Source organism: Amblyomma mixtum, chromosome 7 (assembly GCF_055824585.1).
Source record: "Amblyomma mixtum isolate Tamu chromosome 7, ASM5582458v1, whole genome shotgun sequence".
NCBI lineage: Eukaryota > Metazoa > Arthropoda > Arachnida > Ixodida > Ixodidae > Amblyomma > Amblyomma mixtum.
In genome coordinates, this window is record NC_143018.1 from 39087341 (window position 1) to 39113804 (window position 26464).

Here is a 26464-nt window from a genome sequence, read left to right on the forward strand (position 1 = left end):
TGCATACCTTGCCACGTGTGCTTCCTACTCGCACCGACGCTTTAATTAAACAGGAGCGACAGGGGGAAACGGGTTACGATTTTGCGGGCATTTCACTTGAGCAGCTTCCTTCCGGAGCATTGCGCGCTAAGAGTGGTGCGGAAGATCCAGGCACGCAGTCTGGTAATTAGCGGAGGATATACTCGTGACCTACTTGGCTTCTGCTTTTGACCCCCCCCCCCCCCCCCCCCATCCCCAATTGTACACACACAACCTTACACTTTATCGCTGCAGGAGGTCGTTCGAATAGCGGCGGGTGCTTTGAGAAAGGAACTGTGTGCGTGTGGCGGGCATAAAGATAAAGTAAAAATAAATAGTGAGTGGCCCTGTTCCGAAGCTGAAACGAGAATGGCGTGCCAGACCCTGTGTGTGTGTTTCCAGTACGCTGCTCCTCGTGAAGCTGCCGAGTCTTTTTTTCCCGCGCTCCGGATCCCGCGGCCTTCCTCCAAAGACACAGTGGCAACGGCGGCGTGCGGTTCGTCATTAGCGCCGGCTCAGACTGACTGGCCCGGACGTCGTCGCAACGTTGCGGGCGATCATTTCTCTCGAAACCGCGCGGGGTCGCCGCCTTCGTTTGTTGTTTTTTTCCGTACTTTTTTGTGTGTGGAGCCGCGTTTACGCGCCAATCCTGCACCGCAGAATGGTTGTTTATTTCGCGTGTCAGAACTCCCGAGTCCTGGGCCGTGGCGGGGAGCCGTAGGACAGCTCACTTCTCGCTCGCGGCCTCGTTGTTGCGAATGTTCCACGTGGATTTCAGCTTCTTTTTGAGGGGCGGCTGCGCCATTGTTTGAGGCCTTCGACAGAGCGCGCGTACGCATGTGTGTGTACAGTCTTTGTCAAAAGTTTAGAGCCCAGGGGGTTCCCTTCCAAGCTTTATATTGGGACTAAAGGAGCTTTCATGGAAGTCCTACTTATTGCAGGGGGCAGCACCAGAAATCTTCTCATGTCCGGGAAATTTGGAGCGCTAGAGATCCGTTAAGAACGACACAGTGTGGCTCAAAAGAAAACCCCCTGGGCTCCAAACTTTTGACAAAGGCTGTACATATGCTCGTCCGGCCTGTTCCAAGGCATTTCCGCCGTCTTCTTGAAGAGTACCACGAGCCCCATCCGTTGGGCGGTGGGGCGTCTAGACGTTCCACAGTGTGTATGGACACGCGTGTCTGTGGGCGCTCTTGTGTTTACGTGCGGCGAACACACTGGGGTTTACCCTCCCTGCATCCGCGCTGACGGCTGAGAACCCCCGCTGAGTTGCCTTCTGGGGCTGTTCGTCGACCTTGCCGCGACCTTCGAGCGTCGACTTCGGCACTGTTCTGGCTTTGGTAATCTCGTCCGCGCTGTCGTCGAGCGGCTGACGGTTGGTTGGCAGTTAGTTGATGGTGGCAATCCTCCGGCCCCCACGGGCACCTTGGGGGTGTCCATGGGTAAGTTTGTAAATCGGCAGCATTGGAGGAGACCGCGTTTCCGGTGGCCTATATTGGGCACTCAGACTGAGCCCTTGGCTCTATGTGTATACCGCTTGCAGACACCGGAGGCACGGTCCGCTGATATCGTTTCGAGACTTTAAAACCGGTACGAGAGTTCACCAGAGAGAAGATCCACTAATCTGGAAAGTGACAGCGAAGTGGCAGCCCTGACCTGGCAACTTCGGACTTGCACCACTACTTGCATCTGAAGGACAAAATGCGAGGCCAACGGTATGAGACACCAGAGGCAATCCATGCAGTAATGTTTCACTGGCTCTACAATTAAGCCTGGAACGGAGCGCTTCCGTAGTGGCATTTTCAAGCTTCGTGATCGATGGGAAAAGTGAGTGCGTAGAAATGGGGCTTGTGTAAAAAAAAAAAAGGAATACTATCAAAAAATGAATTCGCAAAATTTAGTTTTCAGGAATACATAGTGCTCATTAGTAAACAAATTGCTGCTCATCACTTTCAGCATGACCCTATTGAAAAGAACTGCAGTCTCATACGCAACGCCTGCGTATGACACCGCTCATGCCGGCACAATGTCTCCTGATTGCTCCGTGACGTGTTGAATAGTTTAGCTTTTAATTGCGGGTCGACGCAGATTACTCTATTAGAATAGGTGGCGTTGGGTGTCGGCTGCTTTTAAATACTAAGAAGGTACGAATCCACTGGGGAGTGTTTAGGCCCTCAAGGAGGGGTAGAAAGGAATGGGTCCATGAAATGTATCCAGGTGGTGTCGCGCCATGCTGTGCCATTTGGAAACGACACCGGCCGTGTAAATCCCCTCCCCATTTCTTGCTCCCATTCGTCCTCCGCAAGTGTACTTCCCCTAGACTGTACAGCTATGGCAAAAGCTTGCTAGTCTGTTCTGAAAAAAAAAAGAAATCACTCTCCGCTTGAACTATACGCGATGAACTATACGCGATGAACTATCTGCAATGAACTATCTGCAATGAACTATCTGCAATGAACTATCTGCAATGAACTATCTGCAATGAACTATCTGCAATGAACTATCTGCAATGAACTATCTGCAATGAACTATCTGCAATGAACTATCTGCAATGAACTATCTGCAATGAACTATCTGCAATGAACTATCTGCAATGAACTATCTGCAATGAACTATCTGCAATGAACTATCTGCAATGAACTATGTGCTATGAACTATGTGCAATGAACTACCAGTTGAACTATTCCTGATGGAACTATCCCTAGTGGTGGAACTATCCCTAGTGGTGGAACTATCCCTAGTGGTGGAACTATCCTCAAGTGAGCTGTCCTCAATTCAGCTGTCCTCAGTTCAGCTGTCCTCAATTCAGCTGTCCTCAATTCAGCTGTCCTCAATTGAGCCGCCCGCATTGAGCCGCCCGCAGTTGAGCCGCCCGCAGTTGAACCGCCCGCAGTTGAGCCGCCCGCAGTTGAACCGCCCGCAGTTGAACCGCCCGCAGTTGAACCGACCGCAGTTGAACCGACCGCAGTTGAACCGCCCGCAGTTGAACCGCCCGCAGTTGAACCGCCCGCAGTTGAACCGCCCGCAGTTGAACTGTCTGCACTTGAACTGTCTGCACTTGAACTGTCTGCACTTGAACTGTCTGCACTTGAACTGTCTGCACTTGAACTGTCTGCACTTGAACTGTCTGCACTTGAACTGTCTGCACTTGAACTGTCCGCACTTGAACTGTCCGCAATAAAACTGAACTAGCCGCTTGCATGGCCCCTTCCACAGGCCGCTTCTCCTAGTGGATTGTACTAGCCACTTCGCCTAGTGGCTTAGCTTGCACTAGGCATTTGTACTAGCTGTTTGTACCAGCCGCTTGCTTGAGCCGCTTCCGGTACTTCCGAGTTATGCGAAAGGAAGAAATGAAAGTCGTCCACAGCAAAAAAACTGAAGAATGGTTTGTTTTCTTCGGACAGCGTGGCGGCCTCGAGCTCGCGAGAGTTGTTTGACTCGGCGAGTATATTTCAGGCGCTACGACCCACGAAGCTCATTCGGCCGCCTTTCTCCTTGGGGAGGACCCGCGTTGTTTGGTTTGCGCAGTTGTTTTGGTGCGGTCCCTCGTTGCGTGTCTCAGTTGTGTGTCCTTGGGCCCCGTCTGGAAGCACACAGCGGCAGTGGCAACGTGGAACGGGTCAGGCGTGCACCTTGCCTTGTCTCAGGGCTGTGTGGCAGAGATGAAGCAGGCGCGTCCTGTGGCCGCAGTTTGGTGCGAAGGCTCTGCCAGATGGGAATGCTTACTGCTTTGACCAGGGCCATTGGGTCTTGTGCGGAGACTCGTAGCCAGGGTTCCTTTTTTTTTGGGGGGGGGGGGGGGGGGAAGAGCGGCGCAAGGTAATTTCCTGATTTAGAGGGGGGGGGGGGATTGTTTTGTGATGCATGCCTAACTAGAGCACTTCACGAGAATTGAAGTGTGCGTGGGAGAGGGGGAGGGGTCGAGGGAGACGAACCTTTCTGTCCCCCCCCCCCTCCTGTCCCCCCACCCGAGCAGGGGAGAGCGGCGCAAGGTAATTTCCTGATTTATAGGGGGGAGGGGGGATTGGTGTGTGGTGCATGCCTAACTAGAGCACTGCACGAGAATTGAGGTGTGCGTGGGAGAGAGCAAGGGGTCGAGGGAGGCGAACCTTTAAGTTCACCCCTCCCGCCCCCACCGAAGTATGTTTTTGGTCTTGGAGGTGTCCGGCTCCTCATGGGGTGGGGAGAGGCGCTTTACTGCTGTCATCTCACTTCTTCCGCAATTAGGACACTGTACGCAGGTCTGGAGGCCAGTAAATTCTCACCTAGAACGCCCATAGGGGTTTACTTGAAGTTTAAGAGCAATCGAATGGCCAGGGCATGTAATGCGAACACAAGGTTACCGACGGTCCTTTAAGGTAGTAGGGAGTGTCAGAAGGTCTGTTTAGATTACGAAGTCTGAGGGGATAAGTTGGCCACTGCTGGCACAGGGCGGAGCTAATTAGATATGGGAAAGGCCTTTGTCCTGCAGTAGACTTGTGATGATGATGTGTTTAGAAGGGGATCGAACGGAGACTATTTGGGCGCCTGATTTGTACGGCTTATACACAGGGATTTCCGGCAGATTAATCTGTTGGGCAAATTGGTTTATGCCGATGAAAAGATAGACAAAAATGCAAAAAAGTCACTTGTGAATGTGTTTTCTTTTTGCGCAACCTATCTTTTCAGGAATTTTTATACCGCTAGTACATACCGTACAGATTCCATGACGAGAATGTGTTGCTCGTGTGTCTCACGTACGCGACTAGCCTCAAAACCAGGCTCGGGCCGAGAAAAGCAAGTCTGTGTGAGGGGGAGCTTTGTTTGTCGACGAGAGAAAAGGCGCCAGGAGGAATGGTTGAGGCTGCCCCCGGGGGTTCTGCCGAGGTCGATGATGATGGAAGACGGCGCGGACTGTTCGGAATTCGGAGGCGTTCCCGCCCACCCGACGAGGATTGCGGCACCAGTTTGGAAGGAGGTCGGTTGCGCACTCTTGACCTGTCTCAGGACCTTTTCTTGCACGGTCCCGGCTCGCGTTGCGGGCGACTCGAAAACAAACATCCGCCGCTTGCGTCGCTGTTTTCCGCGCGCCAACACCGTGGCTGTGAAGTCTTGCTTAAGTCGCAATATGGTTAGAATGTTTCTCGAAAGAAGCGAAGGATGAGGGGCTGGAATTAGCTTCGGATGTGCGAAGAGGACGTAGAATTTATATACTGACTCTTACAGTGAAATACCTCTATGAAAGCCAATTTGGTAACTCTTCTTGATGGCCTGCCGTTACCTTGTGGATGAATTACACGGTGTACTAATCTGGCAACAGTGATCTTTCCGAGCTAGGGATTCTGATCGGTAGCATGATGGTCACTAGACAGCATTTCTGCGACGTTGTTCTTAGAGCGTTCGTAGAAGCACAAAAGTGTCGGGAACGGCATCGTATGGTGTGGAGGGGTGTGATGTGTTGAGGTTTGGTATGGTATGGTATGGTATGGTACGGCATCGTATCGTGTCGTATGGTATGGGGGGGATTAAGATAAGATAAGAAGTTTGTTTAGACAGGTCCAAGTGTCTGGTGTCTGGGAGAATGGCGAAAAGGCAGTGAGATGCCTGAGAAAGCGCCATCCCCCCATCCCCCCAACTCCCAGAAGTTGACACTTGTTCAGACAATGCAGTACGAGCACCGGTACAGCACACAGAGAAAGCTTCAAACACAACTCTAACATCTTATTTAAAGAGCACATTATACAAGTGAAAAGGCATTCTGAAAAAAAAAGGCAAACTTCTTTAACATGTTTCTTAAAACGGCATAAAGCACAAGTCTAAGAACTTAAAAGACAAGCAAATATGCACACCGTCCCGAAGCGTAGCACGGGGCCATGAGATGGACCATACCCTGCTGAAAAAAAGTTCTATGATGCAATGACCTCATAGATCATTCATCATAGAATATCATACAATCTGTATGATGTATCATAAAATCTGTATGATATGTCATACAGATTGTATGATATTTTATGATGAATGATCTATGAGGTTATTGCATCATAGAACTTTTTTTCAGCAGGGTAGTGGAGGACTCCGGGTTTTTCGATCACCTGGGCTTCTTTGACGCGCATTGACATAGCGCTGCATGCGACCGTTTTTTCCACGGAAGTGCTGTAGCCGCGGCAGGGATTCGATCCTGCGAAATTGGGCTCACCAGCCGAACGCTGCAACAAATAAGCCACCGCGGCGGGTGCATTTTCTCTGGACAAATTTCAACGTACGCTGGAGTAACGAGCCGCTAGTTTGGTCTCTTTGTGTCCAAACACCCTTAACAATACACCGTGATGGCGCCTCAGAGGGTTTGCACAATCTCCCCTTCGCACTGTGCCGCCTGAAGGAGGAGGGGGAGAAATTTTTATTGAAAGGAAAGGAGGATGGTTGAAGCTCGAGTGCCCTGGTGGTCCAGGAGCCCTCTCTCTTCTGCTTATCGCTGGGGCCGGTCCATCAGCCTCAACTGGCCGATTGGGCTAGCGGCTGCTGTCGGATACAACTCAAGACAAAAGCGGCTTTCAGCCGTCAAAGGACCACTTCCAGCCAATGGCGTCGGCCGATTCTCGTGAGTCTGCTAGGGTGACAATGCAGGGAGTGGCAGTGAAAGGGTGTATTCCCTTTCTGCATTGGTGCGGAACTCCCTGAATTTTGGTGCTACTCCTGATAGCGGGTTAATGAGGATCGCCCGACGCTATTGGCTGGAAGTGGCCCGTTTGACGGGAAAAAGCCGCTTTCTTCTTGGCTTGTATCCGACTATATCTGAGTGTCCTCCCGGGAAAAGCCGGGTGGAGAAGGGCTGGGGGTCAGTGTCACTTGGCAAGCGGTGAGGTAGGATGGGAGTAAGGCGGAATGTTACTCAGTGTGCCACTGCCGGTGACATGCACGGATTGGTCTGAAGCTGTCTCCAGAATGCGATATCCCTCTTGTCTAGGGAGCGGTAGGGCGACCGGTAATAGAATGCGAAACGGAGCTCCGGGAAAACTGACGCATTATGTGTCGGATGTCGCCTGTTACCATGTCGAAAGAAATACGTTGGGAAAGTGGCTTGTGCTTCGCATTTCAGCAGCCTTAATCGGGACAAGGCGTGGTGTTTGTGTCCTGAAAATCGTCGAGGAGATGACGCATCGCTGATTCTTGGAGTGTAAGGAGTGCCGAGGAGATGGAAATCGATACGCCTGGTTAACCAGATTCGTAGAATAACTTAACCCAACCGGCGTCAACACACCGGCAAAGCAGGCGCATATGTGCAGTCTTTAGAGAAAGAATCCCGCAAGAGCTCTCTTGCTGAGTTGCAGCAGCTGTTGAGTTCTTGCTCCCGATGTCGCGCCGCGGTGGCCGAAGGTCATGCTTACAAGGCGTGTTTGTATCTGATTTTTTTTTTGCAGACAAATTATGCGATGTTGTTGGCAGAAGCTGTCAATGCCGCTGCACCAATGTTATTGGTTTGGACTAGTTTAAAAAAAGCAGCGCATTTCAGCAACTTCTTATTTCCCGTGTTACAGAGCTCAGGCACGCGACATTCACATTGCGCTACAGTGAGCAAAACATGACGAGTGCCATCTGCTTTGCACTTGTAAGCAGTTTCTGGAGACATCCGTGAAACGGTGTGGGAAGGAAACGTGGCGTCACGTTGTTTGCCACCGAAGTGCTTTTGTAACGGAAACTTCGTTGTCGGTTTGCAGTGTACAGAGGGCAAAACGCTTGCCTAGAATGCGTTCTGGGCGTGTTTCAGGCTGAACACGCGATATCTAGGGATCACATTTGGTTAAAAATTGTCTGTATGCAAGCCTGTGCAGTTAAACTCATAGGATTTCATCGTCGTATTTTAGCTTCCTGCTCGCAGCGGCTTTAGGAGCTGCGGAACACGCAGTTCGGTCGTTGTAGACATGGACTTGAGCGGGTACCTAACGTTCAAGCTTTTCTTTCTCTTATTCTCTTGTGTTATCCTCTATTTCAGCCGCCGCGGTGGCTCAGTGGCTACGGTGCTCGGCTGCTGACCCGAAAGACGCGGGTTCGATCCCGGCCGCGGCGGCTGGAATTTCTTTGAAGGAGAAATTCTAGAGGCCCGTGTACTGTGCGATGTCAGTGCACGTTAAAGAACCCCAGGTGGTCGAAATTTCCGGAGCCCTTCACTACGGCGTTTCTCATAGCCTCAGTCGCTTTGGGACGTTAAACCCCATAAACCAAACCTCTATTTCACTTGATTTGACCGTCGTTGCAGTCTTCTTGCTATCCTCTATTCGGTGGAAGGCCTTCAAGGCGTGCCGGAGAATAGCCGGACCCTCTAATATATATAGTTTTAGGTGGCTGAAGAAAGGAACTGTGCGGCTACTTCCCGGCGTCCGGGTGGTAGAAATAATATAGCAGTAGGTTCATTGTTTTTCCTCTACGAGCGAGACCACTCCTAATAAAACACGTTGCGGGGGAAGTTGGGGCGTTGCTGTGGGGGCGATGAAGCGTCAAGAGACAGCTCACGCAAGGGACGACGGGACATGCGCAGGTCCCGTGCCATGTCCTGTGTGTGCCGTCCTTTACTGCTATTCTGTTCTCACGTGCACATGTCTCACTCCGCACTTGAAGGTCTTCATGACCGTTAGGGCACAAGTCCGCCGCTGTGGCTCAGTGGTTATGGTGCTCGGCTGCTGACCCGAAAGACGCGGGTTCGATCCCGGCCGCGGCGATCGAATTTCGATGGAGGCGAAATTGTAGAGGCCCGTGTACTGTGCGATGTCAGTGCACGTTAAAGAACCCCAGGTGGTCGAAATTTCCGGAGCCCTTCACTACGGCGTTTCTCATAGCCTCAGTCGCTTTGGGACGTTAAACCCCATAAACCAAACCTCTATTTCACTTGATTTGACCGTCGTTGCAGTCTTCTTGCTATCCTCTATTCGGTGGAAGGCCTTCAAGGCGTGCCGGAGAATAGCCGGACCCTCTAATATAGTTTTAGGTGGCTGAAGAAAGGAACTGTGCGGCTACTTCCCGGCGTCCGGGTGAGTAAAGTTCAGGTTCTCTTCTCCTTCCTTGCACCAGAGGTGCTCCGCCCGAGACGGTTTCTTTAACTGGAAGACTGAAGCTTTTCTTCGCACCAGGGGTGCCCCGTCAGAGACGGTCTCAAGATGAGTTACGATGCAGGGATAAAGGGAATGCTTGAAGTTTATGTACAGATATTTACAATCACATACAAGTCAAGGCACTGGAGACATATTAAGCAGCAAAAAGACAAACAACAAAAAGGCGGAACTGGCTAACACTAGGGGAGGCCCCTACTCGGCGTAGCCGAAGATGCATAGCACCTAACCTTAGCCCAGAACCCTTTTTCTGGCTCCGGGGCCCGGTTTTAAAGCCCTAAAGGCCCGGCCCACATTTGGTAGCCACCAATCATGCTACACTCTTCATACGATTGGCTCATCGAGAGCATGGCCAGCCCTCTAGCCTCCGTAGGGCAAAACACCCTCTCCATGTGCGGGGTAGAACATTCTATCCCTCCAAAATAAAAGTAAAAAAAAACACAAAACACACTCGTGCGAGCACGTGCCGTTCGTTTCCCCAATGACCCTCGACTTTGGCGTCGTCTCGGAATTCGGGATTAACGGGCTTAAGCGGGCAGCTACCACTGTAGCTGATACTGCGAGCTCAGACCTGCATTCCAAGGCGACTTAGCCTTCCCAAGGCTGCTAGTCGGCGCCTCACCGATACCCGTAGCGTCACCCAACTCGGGCCTTCGCTGCTCGCGGCTAGACGCGCTGTCGCCGGCTATTCCTCATCTCGTTTGCCCCCTCGTCACGGCGCCCTGACGCCGCTCCGTCCGGCAGTGCTTAATCCTCTCAGGAATCCTGCATACTTTTCGAACGAGACGTTCGTCGCGAGCTTGTGTCGCATATCTGGTGTCCGCTAAGACGAGGGGATTAAGACAAGGGGGGGGGGGGGGTCGACGTGTGGCGGCCCTTCAGCAACATAGCCTTCACAGCTCCCCTGCCCAGCCGACGCGAAGCAGCCCTAAAGGGCGATGTACGCCCGAGTGGCCCGGCGCCTGCGCGCGCGCGCGCGCGCCTCTTTCCAAGAAATGTCATTCTTCCTTTCGAACGCACCCCACCGTCCCGTCCCGTCCCGTCGAGGGGGGGGGGGGGGGGGGTGGTCCATTGAAGAGGGCAGCGGCGGGGTACTGAGAAAGAATTAGCGGTAGCAATGACCCCGCACGCACTACCGATACCTTACACGCCCTTTCCAAGATTCTAAAAAGGGCTCAAATGGCACTTTTAGAATTATAACAAAAGGGATCGGTGCCTGTCACGAAACCACACTGCGGGTGACATAACATACACAAACCATACACATTCAAATGCGCGTTTCACACATCTAAATCCAGCGCATTGGCCGAAGTCCAAGCTGTCGCGCTGGGACCAGTTACATCAACAAAACTAAAAGCAAAATAATGCACACGGGCACTAACACAACATTACGCGAAATGCTTACGGGCACCAAGAAAACATAAGCACAATGCATACTCAAATACGCCCGGTGGCATGCTTGCTGTGCACCGTAAAACGGAGTTGATAGGCTATACCCAGTTCACCTGCATGCACACCGTCGTCCTGCTCGCGAACGAGCACACATACACACAGACACTCGCAACTGGAGCACTCAGTAGCACTGATATGGGGTCCGTAGGCGGCCACGTGAGCCTCCTTAGTCGCACCGAGCGTCCCTGTGTGTATTCGAGCCGCTACGCGTTAATCTACCCGATTAACGCCAACGCCTGGCGGTCACTCAGCTCGTTAGGCTGATGACCCCACGGGGCGAGAACTCTGAAGCTGGTGCCCTCCAGGATCAAATACATCCTGGTCTTCGATGGGTCCAAACCCCTTACCACACGACGCACATGAGGGCCCGCTCTTTCCGGCGCGCCGGTACGAAACTCGCGCTGCGTAGGGAGCGCATCCCTTGCCCTGTCTAACCATACTAGTGCGGCCGCCTTTGCTACAACTAATCTGACGTACCGCAGCACGGAACGTACTGTTCCTGGCAGCGACTTTCAATTTGAAAGCCACGCCCCTGCCTTCGGCTACTTCGCCTCGCTTGGAGCCATTTGCCCCGTTCCTGCACGAGCCAACACTGAAATTGCCGCTCCCTGCCTTATAGGGGCTTGCCGGCTCCGTAGCTTCGTTTAACTCGCCAATCTGACGTCTGTCATCGCTGGCCATTTCATGATGAACGAACTGCTCTTTTTCGCAGCTTGCTTGAGACTGCGTTTTTGGAATTTTCAAACTCAATTCCAACGTTCGTGGACTCGCATTGTCGCTCCTGATCTCATCTGGAGTAGAGCTAACCTGGGCGGCTGGATCATCGCAGTGCGAGATCACCGCCTCCAATACCGTGGCGCTGCGTTCCCTCAGGATGCATTCTTCGCCTGAGATTACACTTTCTCGACAAGCTGACTCAGTTTTCTCTTCTGCCTGGCAGTTTTTCTTTCGTTCTTCTGATATGTCGGAGGTCACAACCTCCGCCATCGAGCCTGCGGGAATTTCATCGCGGTCCTGTTTGTTGTCGGACAGCTTCGTCTCGACTACCCCCGAAACATCGGAATTTGGCTGCTCCTTTTCGTTGCTAGCCGCGTGTAGTGGCGGAAAAGCTGTGATATTTTCGCGCCCCTCAGGAATCTCGCCCTCACCTCCTGCCTTTTTTTCGGCCTTTTCGAACGACGAGGTGTTCCCGCATGCCGGCTGCTTGTTTACAGCCACCTGGCTGCTGCTTCCTTCACTTGTGCTCGACGAGCACAAGCCTTTACCTTCCAGCGCAGTCTGTCTGGACTCGGAGTAGTTTCCCCTGGTTAGTTCACTAGCCCTCCTAACCCCCTTGAGCTCAGCCAGCTCGAGCTCTAGCTGCTGGCGCTTTGCCTCTAACGCCTTCAAAACGGACTTAACATCATGAGGTTTTTCCTCGCGAAGCAGCGTCTTTCCGCCATTTACCTTTGCAAGTTTGGCCTCAAAGTACGCCAAGCGCGCCTTCGCCAATTCTACTTGGCACCTCCCATCGAGTGAGGGTCGCCATGGATAACCTTCCATAACGCCGTCTGTTGTCCTACCGGCTCGAACACATGCACAGGGACGTGAACAATGCAACCAAGGAAACTCACGGTTTCGATGCGTCGATCCGCATTGCCAGCTTCCTGGTGTCGGAGTCCACCGCCACTTTCACCGCGCGCTGCGATGAGCTGTCGCACGCCGCTGTTCCTGTGCTCGCTGCTGTCGCCTTGCTTCGACCAGCCGGTGACCGTCGAGTTTCCGACTCGACGCGCTGCTTCTCCTGGTTTCCGTCTCTCCGCAGGTCCTTTCTCGAAAGCTGACCTGTTGCCTGGTCGTCACCTTTCTCCCTTCTTTCAATCTTCTTCCTGCGCCGTCTTCCGATGGCCGCAGGATCCTGTCGACTGCGCCAGTAAAGTTCAGGTTCTCTTCTCCTTCCTTGCACCAGAGGTGCTCCGCCCGAGACGGTTTCTTTAACTGGAAGACTGAAGCTTTTCTTCGCACCAGGGGTGCCCCGTCAGAGACGGTCTCAAGATGAGTTACGATGCAGGGATAAAGGGAATGCTTGAAGTTTATGTACAGATATTTACAATCACATACAAGTCAAGGCACTGGAGACATATTAAGCAGCAAAAAGACAAACAACAAAAAGGCGGAACTGGCTAACACTAGGGGAGGCCCCTACTCGGCGTAGCCGAAGATGCATAGCACCTAACCTTAGCCCAGAACCCTTTTTCTGGCTCCGGGGCCCGGTTTTAAAGCCCTAAAGGCCCGGCCCACATTTGGTAGCCACCAATCATGCTACACTCTTCATACGATTGGCTCATCGAGAGCATGGCCAGCCCTCTAGCCTCCGTAGGGCAAAACACCCTCTCCATGTGCGGGGTAGAACATTCTATCCCTCCAAAATAAAAGTAAAAAAAAAACACAAAACACACTCGTGCGAGCACGTGCCGTTCGTTTCCCCAATGACCCTCGACTTTGGCGTCGTCTCGGAATTCGGGATTAACGGGCTTAAGCGGGCAGCTACCACTGTAGCTGATACTGCGAGCTCAGACCTGCATTCCAAGGCGACTTAGCCTTCCCAAGGCTGCTAGTCGGCGCCTCACCGATACCCGTAGCGTCACCCAACTCGGGCCTTCGCTGCTCGCGGCTAGACGCGCTGTCGCCGGCTATTCCTCATCTCGTTTGCCCCCTCGTCACGGCGCCCTGACGCCGCTCCGTCCGGCAGTGCTTAATCCTCTCAGGAATCCTGCATACTTTTCGAACGAGACGTTCGTCGCGAGCTTGTGTCGCATATCTGGTGTCCGCTAAGACGAGGGGATTAAGACAAGGGGGGGGGGGGGGGGTCGACGTGTGGCGGCCCTTCAGCAACATAGCCTTCACAGCTCCCCTGCCCAGCCGACGCGAAGCAGCCCTAAAGGGCGATGTACGCCCGAGTGGCCCGGCGCCTGCGCGCGCGCGCGCGCGCCTCTTTCCAAGAAATGTCATTCTTCCTTTCGAACGCACCCCACCGTCCCGTCCCGTCCCGTCGAGGGGGGGGGGGGGGGTGGTCCATTGAAGAGGGCAGCGGCGGGGTACTGAGAAAGAATTAGCGGTAGCAATGACCCCGCACGCACTACCGATACCTTACAGGGTGGTAGAAATAATATAGCAGTAGGTTCATTGTTTTTCCTCTACGAGCGAGACCACTCCTAATAAAACACGTTGCGGGGGAAGTTGGGGCGTTGCTGTGGGGGCGATGAAGCGTCAAGAGACAGCTCACGCAAGGGACGACGGGACATGCGCAGGTCCCGTGCCATGTCCTGTGTGTGCCGTCCTTTACTGCTATTCTGTTCTCACGTGCACATGTCTCACTCCGCACTTGAAGGTCTTCATGACCGTTAGGGCACAAGTCCGCCGCTGTGGCTCAGTGGTTATGGTGCTCGGCTGCTGACCCGAAAGACGCGGGTTCGATCCCGCCGCGGCGATCGAATTTCGATGGAGGCGAAATTGTAGAGGCCCGTGTACTGTGCGATGTCAGTGCACGCTAAAGGACCCCAGGTGGTCGAAATTTCCGGAGCTCTTCACTACGGCGTGTCTCATAGCCTGAGTGGCTTTTGGACGTTAAACCCCATAAAACTAAACTAAACTAAACTTAGGGCCCATCTTCACGGGAAAAAGCAATAACGATGTCCATGAGATGCGCGCGGCTCTTTTAGGTTACGACACTCTTCGACACCAGCGCCAACGCAGGCAGAGACACTGTTTTACCCCGAAGAATGCCTGTCGGGCAGCTGTTGCTTTAAAGCTACAAATAATCCTCGTGAGGCCGCATATTTTCGCCGTTCGTGTCTGGAAGCACTCCAGAAGTCGGCGTGTTTCAAGGATCCGCGGTTTTCTCTTCCTTTTTTTCTATCTCTCTGTCTCTATCTGTAATTTACGAATTTCGAAGTAGCAGGCCTTGCGACGACGCTGTGATTGCGTCTCGCCAGTGTTCGCGGCAAGGCCCCTGGAAGCGCTGGCGCGGTGCAGAGAAATGCGGGGCAGCCGTCGCACGGGAGGACGCGCGCCTTCTTCTTCGTTCCCCTTGGCGCTACCGTTGCCGCGCGACGGCGTCCTTGCCCCGGCCTTGCCCGTGCGGAGCACTCGGAGCCCGTGGTAGCGGTGGCGATTTCGAAAATGGAGCGCGACCCCATCGTTCTCTCTCTCTGGCTCTCTCTATGCAATTCTTTCCCTCGACTGGGGCCCTGGTCACGATAGCGCCGAAGCAAACGACTTCTTTCGAGTGGGAGGGGGGGGGGGGGGGGATGGGTCAAGCGCTACCACATCCCCCCCCCCCCCCCTCCCTTTCTCCTATTGACTGATGAGGAGAGACTCCGGAGCGCGAGGAATTCATAGAGTGGGCCTGGCAACTGCGCTGGTTCTTTGGCGGCCGTCTACGTGCAGTGACGACGCAGTGCAGGACACAAGTCGGGGGAGCAATTACTCATCGCTATGAAGCTGAGCGCCATTTCGAGAGATGGAAAGCCTAAAAGGGCACCTTACCGGGTTCGGTGTCGAGATTAGATTAGGAAGCTTGCGGAGGTAGGGTCTCCCCAACTGGCGCAGGACAGGGGTAATTGGAGCAGAGAGGGAAAGAGGCCTTTGTTATGCAGTGGACGTAGTTATGCTGCTGCTGCTACTGATAACGATTATTAACGCGATAGCGTTAAGGAGCTAGTGTCGCAGAACATCAGCCGTCGGCGTCTTTGCAGTGCGCGAAAAATCTGCGAAAAATCCCCAGAGAGCAACCTAGGAGACCGGCGGGACACTTTGGTCTCGTAACTTTGTGGCGTCATCACAACCTGCCCACTGGACAGTGAGCAAACTACGCACCCTGGCATGTGGCAGTTAAATTATTGACTGGTCACTCGGCTAGAGCAACCTCGGTCGCACAAGCCCCGTCGGTGGCAGCGCCTGCCATCGCAGGGCAGTGGCGCTAATCGTCGCACCGCTGCGCCAGGAGTGAGTGGTAAAAGGACTCCCAGGGATTTATGACCTTTTTAGTACAGAACGACCTCCAATTCTGCATACATGGCCATTAACCCATTAAGCTATCGCGTCATACCTTATGGTGGTGGTGATAATGATGCGCCCAAGTGCGGCCATTCATCAACGAAGGAAGCTACATACATTTCTTCAAATATTTGCGGTTGAAGAAGAATTCGTCCTGTTCGTGGGATCAAACCCGGGACCACCGCTTGTCTGGGGCCGCCGCTTTTAACTAACTAGTTTGATAATACGGCAGGCAGTGTGAGGATGAATTGATCAACTCGAAGTGGGAGGTATCGGTCCAGTGCATTGAGGACAATCCTCCAAGCAGCGATTCCCCCAAAACAGTGGGTGACAAATACTTCCATAAATGGGCGCACGTGAGAGGAAGTTAAGTGAGGCCTGGAGGAGAGTCCCCTTCCGCACCAGTGCTGTATCATGGGATGGCATTTTAATTTATAGGGTGGGGCGACCTAAAAGATTGAGAAATAATAGCCCCCGCCTGTACCACGTACAACAGACTTAATCCAATTGCAGTACACAAGAGGAGGCCCAAGGGCAGTTGTGATTTTTGCCAGAAGGTGAAAAAATAAAATAAAGTTTCGGGGGGGGGGGGGGGGGGGGAGCTACTTTAGAGCAGCCGTCGCGATTGGTACTCGGTTTGAGCGCACACTGACTGATGAGTTGCTAACTGGAGAATTGCTAAGTAGGCTGTTCTAATTCTAGAATACTCACACAATGATGATCACTCTCACAGACTCAGTCACACTTACCCGCTCACTCATACGGTCACGCAATCACTCACACACACTCTCGGTCACTGGATCACTAATTCACATACGCTCTCTGACTTGAACACTATTTCACGCGCTTATCGTCTCACACGCACACTGTCACTGTCACATTCGCGCACTCATTTACAGACACTCACATTCACTTCCACTCTCAAGCACTCTCTTACAGTCACACTCAAACACTGACACTATACGTTCACCCTCACCCTATGCTCTCACTCTATGCTCTCGCTCTATGCTCTCACGCTCTGACTCTGCGCTCTGACTCTGCGCTCTGACTCTGCGCTCTGACTCTGCGCTCTGACTCTGCGCTCTGACTCTGCGCTCTGACTCTGCGCTCTGACTCTGCGCTCTGACTCTGCGCTCTGACTCTGCGCTCTGACTCTGCGCTCTGACTCTGCGCTCTGACTCTGCGCTCTGACTCTGCGCTCTGACTCTGCGCTCTGACTCTGCGCTCTGACTCTGCGCTCTGACTCTGCGCTCTGACTCTGCGCTCTGACTCTGCGCTCTGACTCTGCGCTCTGACTCTGCGCTCTGACTCTGCGCTCTGACTCTGCGCTCTGACTCTGCGCTCTGACTCTGCGCTCTGACTCTGCGCTCTGACTCTACGCTCTGACTCTACGCTCTGACTCTGAGCTCTGACTCTGAGCTCTGACTCTGAGCTCTGACTCTACGCTCTGACTCTACGCTCTGACTCTACGCTCTGACTCTACGCTCTGACTCTACGCTCTGACTCTACGCTCTGACTCTGAGCTCTGACTCTGAGCTCTGACTCTGAGCTCTGACTCTGAGCTCTGACTCTGAGCTCTGACTCTGAGCTCTGACTCTGAGCTCTGACTCTGAGCTCTGACTCTGAGCTCTGACTCTGAGCTCTGACTCTGAGCTCTGCGCTCTCGCTCTGCGCTCTCGCTCTGCGCTCTCGCTCTGCGCTCTCACTCTGCGCTCTCACTCTGCGCTCTCTACTATACTCTCACAGTCATGCACTGTCCTCGTCACGCACTACCACAGCCACTCTAATTGCACTCACCTGCTTTCGGCGCGGCACTGCCGCGCAGGATGTGCTTGTCGTCGGCGTAGGGGGCCACGCGTTTATTGTGCGGTCACGTGCGCAACCCCTGGCTTCCGGATGTGCCAACTCGTGGCCGATGCTCGACGCGGCAGGTGGCTTTGCGATGTTACTTCTGCCTTCCGTGTTACGCAACCGTGAGTGTTGCTCAACCTGCCGATTTCCACGCGGATTGGTGCGGCTGCTTTGCTCTGCCTTTCTTTCGTCGCATCCTCCGTTTCTGCTCTTCGAGGGAAAAAATAAAGAAACAAGAAAAAGCGGGGAATAAAAGCGGGCCAGATCGCGGAAAACGACGTCGTGTTACTGCCCGCGCACGTACGCTCACTCACGCGGCCATCCATCACGCCTCTTCGCTGTCGCGCGAACCGTGTGCCGTGGGTTCCGCCGCCGATATTGCTCTCCCCGCGAAAGGCACTCTTCTTTGTTTTCCCAGATTCGCCCGGCGGAGACAGCGTGGAGACCGAATGCGGAAGCGATTTCTCGCGCGGTGACAAGTAGAACAAAAGCGTGCCCTCCCCATCGCGCGTGTGCGTGCCCTTCCTGTGAAAGTTCGGGCCCCGAGCAGCTCTTTCGAAACTCCCTGGCGCGCCGCGTTCTACTCGGCATGCGAATTCTGTGCAGTGGTCCGGGCCCCGAGCGAAGCTGTCAAGGGACGAGATACTTCTTCGGTGCGTCGTTGTAAGGCGTCTCGACACGCCGATGCCTTTACGACCTCCAGTCCGTCTATGCGCCGCCTGCGGCTTTCTCAAATGCGTAGAACCGGGGGGGTTCTTCTGGGCCATGTTGTGTGGTTCGCTATGCGTCGCCAGGGTTCCAAATCTCTCTAAGAGGAGATAAACTGCTGCCTTTCCACCGAAAGTTAGAATTGCGAATGCTCTCCCTGTAAAAAATTTCGTAACTTTACGGTTTTCGAAAAAAAAAAAAAAACGCACGGAAAGTCCGCACTTTCGCCCAGTGACGGAGGCAGCGTCCATATTTCGTCTCAAAAATTGCGGAAGGGAAAACTTAGAAGCGAACGGCACATTGCAACGTTTACTTTTGATAAAGACTGTGCTGTTGAATCCCTCCATAGCCGAGGGAGTGACAGCAATAGCTTATTTACTACTACCCGCTACTTCTATCCAGGATGCCAGCTGGACATCACGGCTAGAAGTGGCAAGTTTTCTAGAATGCCTGCGCTTTTCTCCGTGTACATCCCATATGCACGGTTCAGTTCCATTGGGTCATTATACTGTACTTGGACAGGGAATGAACGCGAGAGTTCTTTGTTACGACATACTACGGCGGTGGCGTACTTCGCAGATAAATCGGACAGACCTGTCTCGCAGATAAATCGGACAGACCTGTCTCGATCTCGTGTCATCTTCGTGTTTTGCGTAGTAATAATTCTGAACTTCTGTGTAAAGGATTTTAACGAACGGGCGGTTATGAATGGGTTGAGATGCTGTACACGATGCTGGCATACGGCTGCAGGTTTACTTCAGGAATTGACTTGTGGTGACGTAAAACAACCGAATACGATGAAAGAAAAGACGGCGGTCTTGCACCTTGACGTTCTTGTCAACGTGTTCTACTTCATTTGTCAAGGCTTTTCTCGACAAAGAAGTTGTGGCTTACTGAATGGGACGCAGCACGTGGCCGCTCAGTGACTCAACCGCCTGTGGCTTAGCGCGTTCTGCGTCTCCCTCGGGCTCTGGAGTCGCTCTGCTGCAGGGAACTAGAGCGCAGCAGCGCGGGGCGTAGGAAGAGCGCCAGGAAGAGGCGGCGGCTCAACTCTCTCCATCACCCCGGCGGCGCGGTGTGTGGTCTTCTCCGGCGTTCGTCGTCGCCACGCGGTACAGTGCGCCGTGAGAAGAGGAGAAAGTGTTGTCGCCGGGTCGGTTTCTGTGTGGAGCCGACGACGCACGGGACGGCTAGCGCAAGGGAAGGCGCGCGCGAGAAAGCATCCGTCTTGCCGCCCTGCGAGGGCTTCCTGTTCTCTTCAACGGCTAGGGGGGAGGGGGGATCCACTATAGCTGAATCTGAAGAAAATTCCGTTTTTTTTTTGTTATTTGCGGAGTCTCGGGGCGATGAAGTGACTGATAGCGATGCCGATGTCTGTCCACTTCAAGGCCTCATCCGGACCACGTAATTACAGGTGGGACATCCTGAGGAAGGCCCGTGGACGTCCCGGCCCACACTGTTCCTTATGGTCCACCCGAATAGCATTGCCATTTACTAGCACGTGAAATTGGGAATTTCAGACCGTGATATAGTACGCTGAGGCCGACGCTCTCGAGATAGTGTCATGTGCAGCAGTCGTTTTGGAACTATCCAGGAGGCTATCATATAGGCTTCTGTCCTGGCTGTAATCCCTTGTCGGGATCCCTTTTTTCCTCTTTCTCAATATATGGCCCCTGCATCCACCGGAACCTCCAGCTAGGCCCAGCAAACGAGGGGCCAGTTCTGTAAATGGTTCGGGCACCCTGGGGTGTTTCGGGGCGGCTACCACTTGTGCCTTTCGGCAGCCAGAATAGACAAAGTGTGTACTACGATCGCGAATGCGCCGTCGAATCTCTTGACAGTCGTAACGTGACAGGCGTGGCACTGACGGGTGATGACGACGCTGGGGTCGCGGAAACGTGAGCTGCGTGTCCCTAGACACCTTAACGTTGCGCAGTGTCTCGGTTACGAACTCTCATTGCATGCGCTGTTACCTGTTATGTTTCCTGGACACCGGAATATAGACAATAAAGTGGGGACGAATCCTATGACGGGACTGTTGAAAATAGTCGAACCTCGTTATGACGAAACGGTTTGTAACGAAATAATGGACGAAGGAATGACTATTCCACTTGGAAGCTCGGTCAGCACAGGCTATAACGAATGTGCGTTTATAACGAAGTATTCTTCAGGCTCCTTCAACTTCGTTATTACGAGGTTCAGGGAGTGGTGGGGACAGGGGGACATTGTCTTCTTGCAACCTTTTTCTGAAGGAAGGTGGCCTTTTTCTGAAGGGAGGTGGGGAGGAGTCAGCCTTAACTTCCGCGATCACGTCGAAGCCTGCCTCCCCCTCTTCCAATCATTAAAAAAAGACTTTCGAGGTTACTGCACCATCGGCATCGTTGAATGCTTTACATAAAGCGCGTTGTGTCTGGGTGAAGCAAACTCCATATACGTACTTTGTTCACTTGTTTCTCGGGGCATATCGCACCTATCAGGTATAGATCTGAGATGTTCTTGCTTGAGCGTCCTCCGCTACCTTCCCCCTCCCTACCTCCATAGTAAGCTTGAGGAATTAACTCACAACCTCAGCATACATGTCGATGTGCGGCAGTCCCGCCAAGAGCCAGATGCAGCAGCGGAGAGGGCGGCCGCGCGAGCGTGACACCGCGTTTTGACGTGCTGAGATGGAGTGTTGAGCTGTAAAGGAGGTTGGGGCGGAAGGGCGCCACGCGACCGTCCTCCGCGGCGCTTTCCCTCGCGCGCTCTCTAGTGCAGCAGCAGCAGCATCAGCCCACACCCATGCACGCGTCCCTGCGGCCCATCGCAGCGCACTTCCTGCATCCTCCGGGTGCTGCTGCTGCTGCTGCTGCCGGGGCGGTCGCGGGCGCTCTGTTTAAGTCTGCGCGGCTGCTGCCGTGTCGATGACCCGCCCCCGCTGCACACACGCGACCGCCGCCATGAACTTGGCTGCCAGAGCTTGCGCGGTGCGGGTACCGTTCCCCGGCGTTCCCGTAACTTCTTGTGTCGCGTGGTGGGGTTGTTTAGCCAAGGTGACAGCTGAGTAGTAGTGAGGAAGCAGTGTATGCTTAATCTTGTATGTATAGCAGTCCTGTTAACTGTAGTAATGAGGCAGTGTATGCCTAACAATGTATACCCCCTACAGTGGTGAGGCACTGTATGCCTAGCAGTCCTGTTAGCTGTAGTAATGAGGCAGTGTATGCCTAACAGTCTATACCCCCTACAGTGGTGAGGCAGTGTATACCTGATCGTGTGTGCCTAGCAGTCCTGTTAGCTGTAGTAATGAGGCAATGTATGCACAACTAGGGGGATGAGGCAGTGTATGCCTAGCAGTCCTGTTAACTGTAGTAATGAGGCAGCGTATGCCTAACAATGTATACCTCCTACTGTGGTGCAGAAGTGTAAGCCTAATCGTCTATTCCTAGCAGTCTAGATAAGTTTAGTAATGAGGCAGTGTATGCCTAACAATGTATACCCCTGCTGTGGTGAGGCAGTGTATACCCGATCTTTTATGTATAGCAGTCCTGTTAACTGTAGAAATGAGGCAGTGTATGCCTATTAATGTATACTCCCATTGAGATGAGACAGTGTACGCCTAATAGTGTTTGCGCCTAGATGTCCTGTTAGCTGTGGTGGAGAGGCAACATGTGCCTAACAGGGCTGTTAAATGTAACGTTGAGGCAGTGCGTTATTAAGAGTGCGCGGATTTGGCTTTCTTCATGGTCTAATTGCAATCTGCCTCTTCTACATTGCGCCTGCATTGCCCGTAGTGTATGCGAGCATAAAAGCGTACAAAGCAAACAAACGTATGAAAAAAACAACAAAAATGTCCCTCTCCTGGCCGAAGGCGTATCCCGTTTACTGCCGCACTGCAAAGCCTGCTCTCCAAGCGAAGGGTCAATGACATCCTGGTTTATGGCAGCATTTGCGATGTGGTATATAGAATGCGAAATAATGGAGATCCTCTATCCTTACAATGCTAGCACGTGTATAGGTGACCCATCAGTAGCGCTCCGCAGCAAAGAACGTTGCACGTTTGATAGATTCTTCTGAAATACTTCTATTTTTTTATGCAGTGCAGTGATAATTTTGGTGAAGAACTTCAGCGCATGCGCGCTGGCATTGCCCGTGAAGTACAAGAAGGAGTGCGCCCGTAATTTTCTCTGTGTTGTTTGCAGACCCTGAACGACGCAATCGAAGCAGCTTTCTGCCTTTGTTTCCCTCATAGTCCTTCTCCTCTACACTCTAAGCAAGGAAGGAATAAAAGTGACACAGGAGTTAGCCCTTTGGGAGTAACTGCGTTGCTGCAGCCATTAGTGCCTGAAGGGACTAATGGCTGCGGCAACGCCATTACTCCTAAAGGGCTAACCCCTCTGGGGACGAACCATTACTCCGTCAGGCACCAGTAAGAATGGAACGTCAGCCACAGTTTGTCTCCGCATGATCTAATCATTCCTTTTGAGGATTAAGTGGTGCAATTACTCCCATTTTACTCGATTTCGGCTTATAGTGCAACGCAGCGCCCTCCTCTTCAGCACACCACTGACAAAGCCATGGAGAGGACCTGCACGAATGTTCGCACTCGTTATTCTCGCCTGATTGAGTGAATAAACATTTATTGGAGCACATTTAAGAACTCAGCCACGTGTTTTTTTCCCGTTGAAAGCGAATTTGGAAGTACACTGAAACCGAAGCTCAGGTGCTCGCGTGTCGGGCTCGCGGTTCTCATTGTCACGAGTGTCGAATGTGTACGGTAGCTGACGCTGCGTGCCTAATAGGTATTTCTTTTTCTTTTCCTCTTTGCAGGTAAGAACACAAGCCGACGTCCTCTCGTCTCGCGGGGATTATCGGAGTCTAGTGGAGCGCACTCGCACCTGTCGGATCTTCGTCGCCTGCCGACGATGTCGCGCCCAGAGGTGAGCTACGGCTCTTCTTAACGGGGCCGCGTTGCGTCTACGTGTAGCTGGCCCTGTATGCTTGTTTCGCCGCACTATGGAGGAGACGATTTGCTCGGGAAGCTTTGCAGTCTTGCAGTCGAAACATTTGTGAAAAAGGGTGCAGGGCGGCTTTTGGGCCGAAACGTTCTCCGACGTGCAGTGCCGTGCATCATGCTCTTTCAGTTGAAACTTGTTGTGAGTGAATGAATGTGAGTGAGAGTGAGTGAGTGTGTTGGTGAACGAGTGCGTCAGTGAGTGGGTGAGTTTGTGAGTGAGTTAGCGAGTGAATCAGTGAGTGAGTGAGCGATCGAGTGAGTTATCGACTGAGTGAGCTAGTATGCGCGCCTGAATGTAAGTGAGCGAGTAAGTGAACGAGTGAGCGAGTTAGTTAGCGACTGTGCGAGCGAGTATGTTAGCGGCTGTGCGAGCGAGTAAGTAAGCGGGTGAGTTAGTGAGCGGGTGAGTTAGTGAGCGAGCGAGTGAGCTGGTGATTGAGCTTGTGTGTGTGAGTGAGTGGTGCGTGAGTAAGCGAAATAGAGAATCAGTGGAATGGCTCAGTTAATGAATGAGAGAGTGATTCTGTGAATGAAAAAGTGATGAAATAAATAAATGATAGAATGAATGAATGAATGAATGAATGAATGAATGAATGAATGAATGAATGAATGAATGAATGAATGAATGAATGAATCTTGACGTGACTGCAAATGTTGCCGGTGATTGTCACCGGCTTCTCGGCAGCACTGTACTCCCTGTCGGTCTTTGGAATTGTCGAGCTATATACGCGGCACTACCTTGCAAAGCTTCCTTCTAGAAATAGCCCGCACAAAATGTGCAGGCGTTTGCTATAGGATGTTGCTCCGTAGCATTGTGGACTGGAACGACCTTCCCAGCGATATTGCAGCCATCATGTGCTCCGCGACCTTCGCCGATAATCTTCATGCTCATTTGTCATCGTGTTAACACTTGCCGCCAACGAATATTGTACCCACCCCTTATGTAATGCCCCTCGCTGGGCCTTTAAGGAAAATAAATGAAATGAAATGAAAAAGATGCTCCGAAAAACAAGCTGCGTCTCACGTCCTAATGCACATACATCTTCATGAAAACAAGTATGCCACGTTTTATCTCTAAAAGGACTCTGTAACGGAACCAACCGGGATTTCATCCCGAAACCTCGCTTTTCTTTTTTTAAAGGCCTGTCGCGTTCGGACGAAGAGATCCGTTTGTTGGGCGCCGCTAATTGACAAGGGCGAAACGAGAGCTCGCGTGGGGCCCTGATGACGGCGACGCTATGCGTCAGGACGTCCTCTGTGAAGTCTATGCGCATGTATCGGCTTTCCTTGTGGAGATGGGCTGAGCGAACTCTCTCCTTACCAGCGGCCACCGGTGCTACCTGCGTCCGTTAAGCCTACGTTCACATTGCGTGGCCACTTTGGCAACTAAAGTGTTGAGAGGCGAAAGCCGAGGACACTATGCCGTGACGACCTCCGGTGTATGTGACGTCACACCGTTACCGTGGCTATATCGATACCCAAAGCATACATCTTTCGGGGATCTTAAGTGGTAATTACGCTTAATTACACACTTTTCCATCTAATTTGACACAAATCCGACGTTTTTCCGACCATTCTGTGACAATTTTCGCTATGCCATGACGACTTCCTGTGGATGTGACGTCACACCGTTCCCGTGGCTATATCTATACCCAAATCATGCATCTTAAGTGGTAATTACGCTTAATTACACATTTTATTGCGAAAGCAATACTACTTGCACTTTCACGCCTTTGCCGTGCCGCGGCCGGTGACCACCATTGACCTTCATTTGACCTTGATTGCATTAGATTGGATTACATTGGATTAGATTACATTGGACTGGATTAGATTACATTACATTAGATTAAATTAATTGCATTGGATTAGATTGAAATGGATTGGTTTGGTTTGGTTTGGATTGCATTACATTGGATTGGATTGATGTGGATTGGATTGGATTGCACTGAATTTAATTCGATTAGATTGCATTGGATTGGAGTGGATTGTGTTGGAGTGGACTGCATTGGATTGGATGAGTTTGGATCACATTACATTGGATTGGATTGGAGTGGATTGCATTGCACTGGATTGCATTGGATAGCATTGCATTGGATTACATTGGTTTAGATTGGATTGCATTGGATAGCATTGGATTGGATTGGAGTGGATTGGATTGTAGTGGATTGATTTGGATTGGGTTGGATAGGATTGGATTGTATAACCGATGCATCACAAGTCTAACCACAAGCACCACCACCAGCTACACTACCAGCTGTACCATGGCGTAGGTACGGATATTGCTTTCGCAATTACCGGGCTTAACCAAGCTAAGCCACAGCGAATTTTTTACATCTAATTTTACACAAATCCGACGTTTTTCCGACCATTCTGTGACAATTTTACCCATGCCGTGACGCCATCCGGTGGATGTGACGTCACATCGTTCCCGTGGCTATATCGACGTCTGCGTTATTTCGACATTTTAGCCTATAATTAATTAACTAATTAATCTACAGTCATTGAATTTGGCTTCTAGGTTCATTTCTTGCCTCCTCTATTTGAAGCAACCATTGGTTTTCTTCTATCTCTTTTAGTTCCCGAGTTAAACGCGTGTGACAAGCTTTGTTAACGGACGACAGATGAGACATTGGAAGAGACGAGGCTTGGGCATGTTGGTATGACATACTTAAGGGACATTGGAGGCTTTCGCCTTAATATATGCGCCAACTCGAAGCCGCATCCGCGCTTGCATAGCTCTTTATCGGCAGGTGGTGGGTTCGAAGACAAATCACTGCCGACGTTGCTGCGTGCGCTCTCAGACGGCCGTCGGGAGCTCTCCTTGACTTTGACGCGCCGACGGTCTTAGGTGCGCCTTGCTGCCTATGGGCCCGTGGTGCACGCTTACACCTTAGCTGCGAGTGTCGCAACTCCACCGCCTTTCACGCGTCTTTTTTTTTCGTTTGTTTTTATTTTACGAAAGCGGGCCCGTGTGCGGATGAAACACCAGTCGGCGCCGAACGGGGTGGTGTATGTCTAATGCGTGCCAACGCGTCGACCCTCCAATGCGTGCGTATACCTTTCGCGCCTCCGCTGACAACGCGCCGAGGTATTGCTTGCAGCATGCATTATTCGTTCCATCTCTCTCTCTCTCTCTTCCGTTTCCCTGTGAATTCTCTCCCTGTTGCGTAATAACGCGCTTGCCGATCTTTCTCGCTGAACACGGCACCGCAGGTTGTCGTGCAGAGACTCGTCGCGCATCTGTTTGTGCGCTGGCTATAGCATCTGCTTACAAGTGAAGTCGCCTATATTTTTTTTCTTGCTCATCGGCTTGTGAAAAGCGAGA

At 52.3% G+C, this 26464-nt stretch overlaps 1 protein-coding gene across 4 annotated transcripts in view; it reads left to right on the plus strand.

Annotated features, from left to right (window-relative positions):
* AdamTS-A (ADAM metallopeptidase with thrombospondin type 1 motif A) overlaps positions 1-26464 on the plus strand; it is a 394663-nt gene that overhangs the window by 47017 nt on the left and 321182 nt on the right. Inside the window, exon 2 of one of the 4 annotated variants that reach the window (XM_089552349.1) lies at positions 22953-23062. The exons of the other annotated variants lie outside the window; for them this stretch is intronic. The gene's annotated coding sequence lies outside the window, so the exon portion shown is untranslated. The remainder of the gene's footprint in view (positions 1-22952; positions 23063-26464) is intronic. 4 annotated transcript variants of the gene reach the window in all.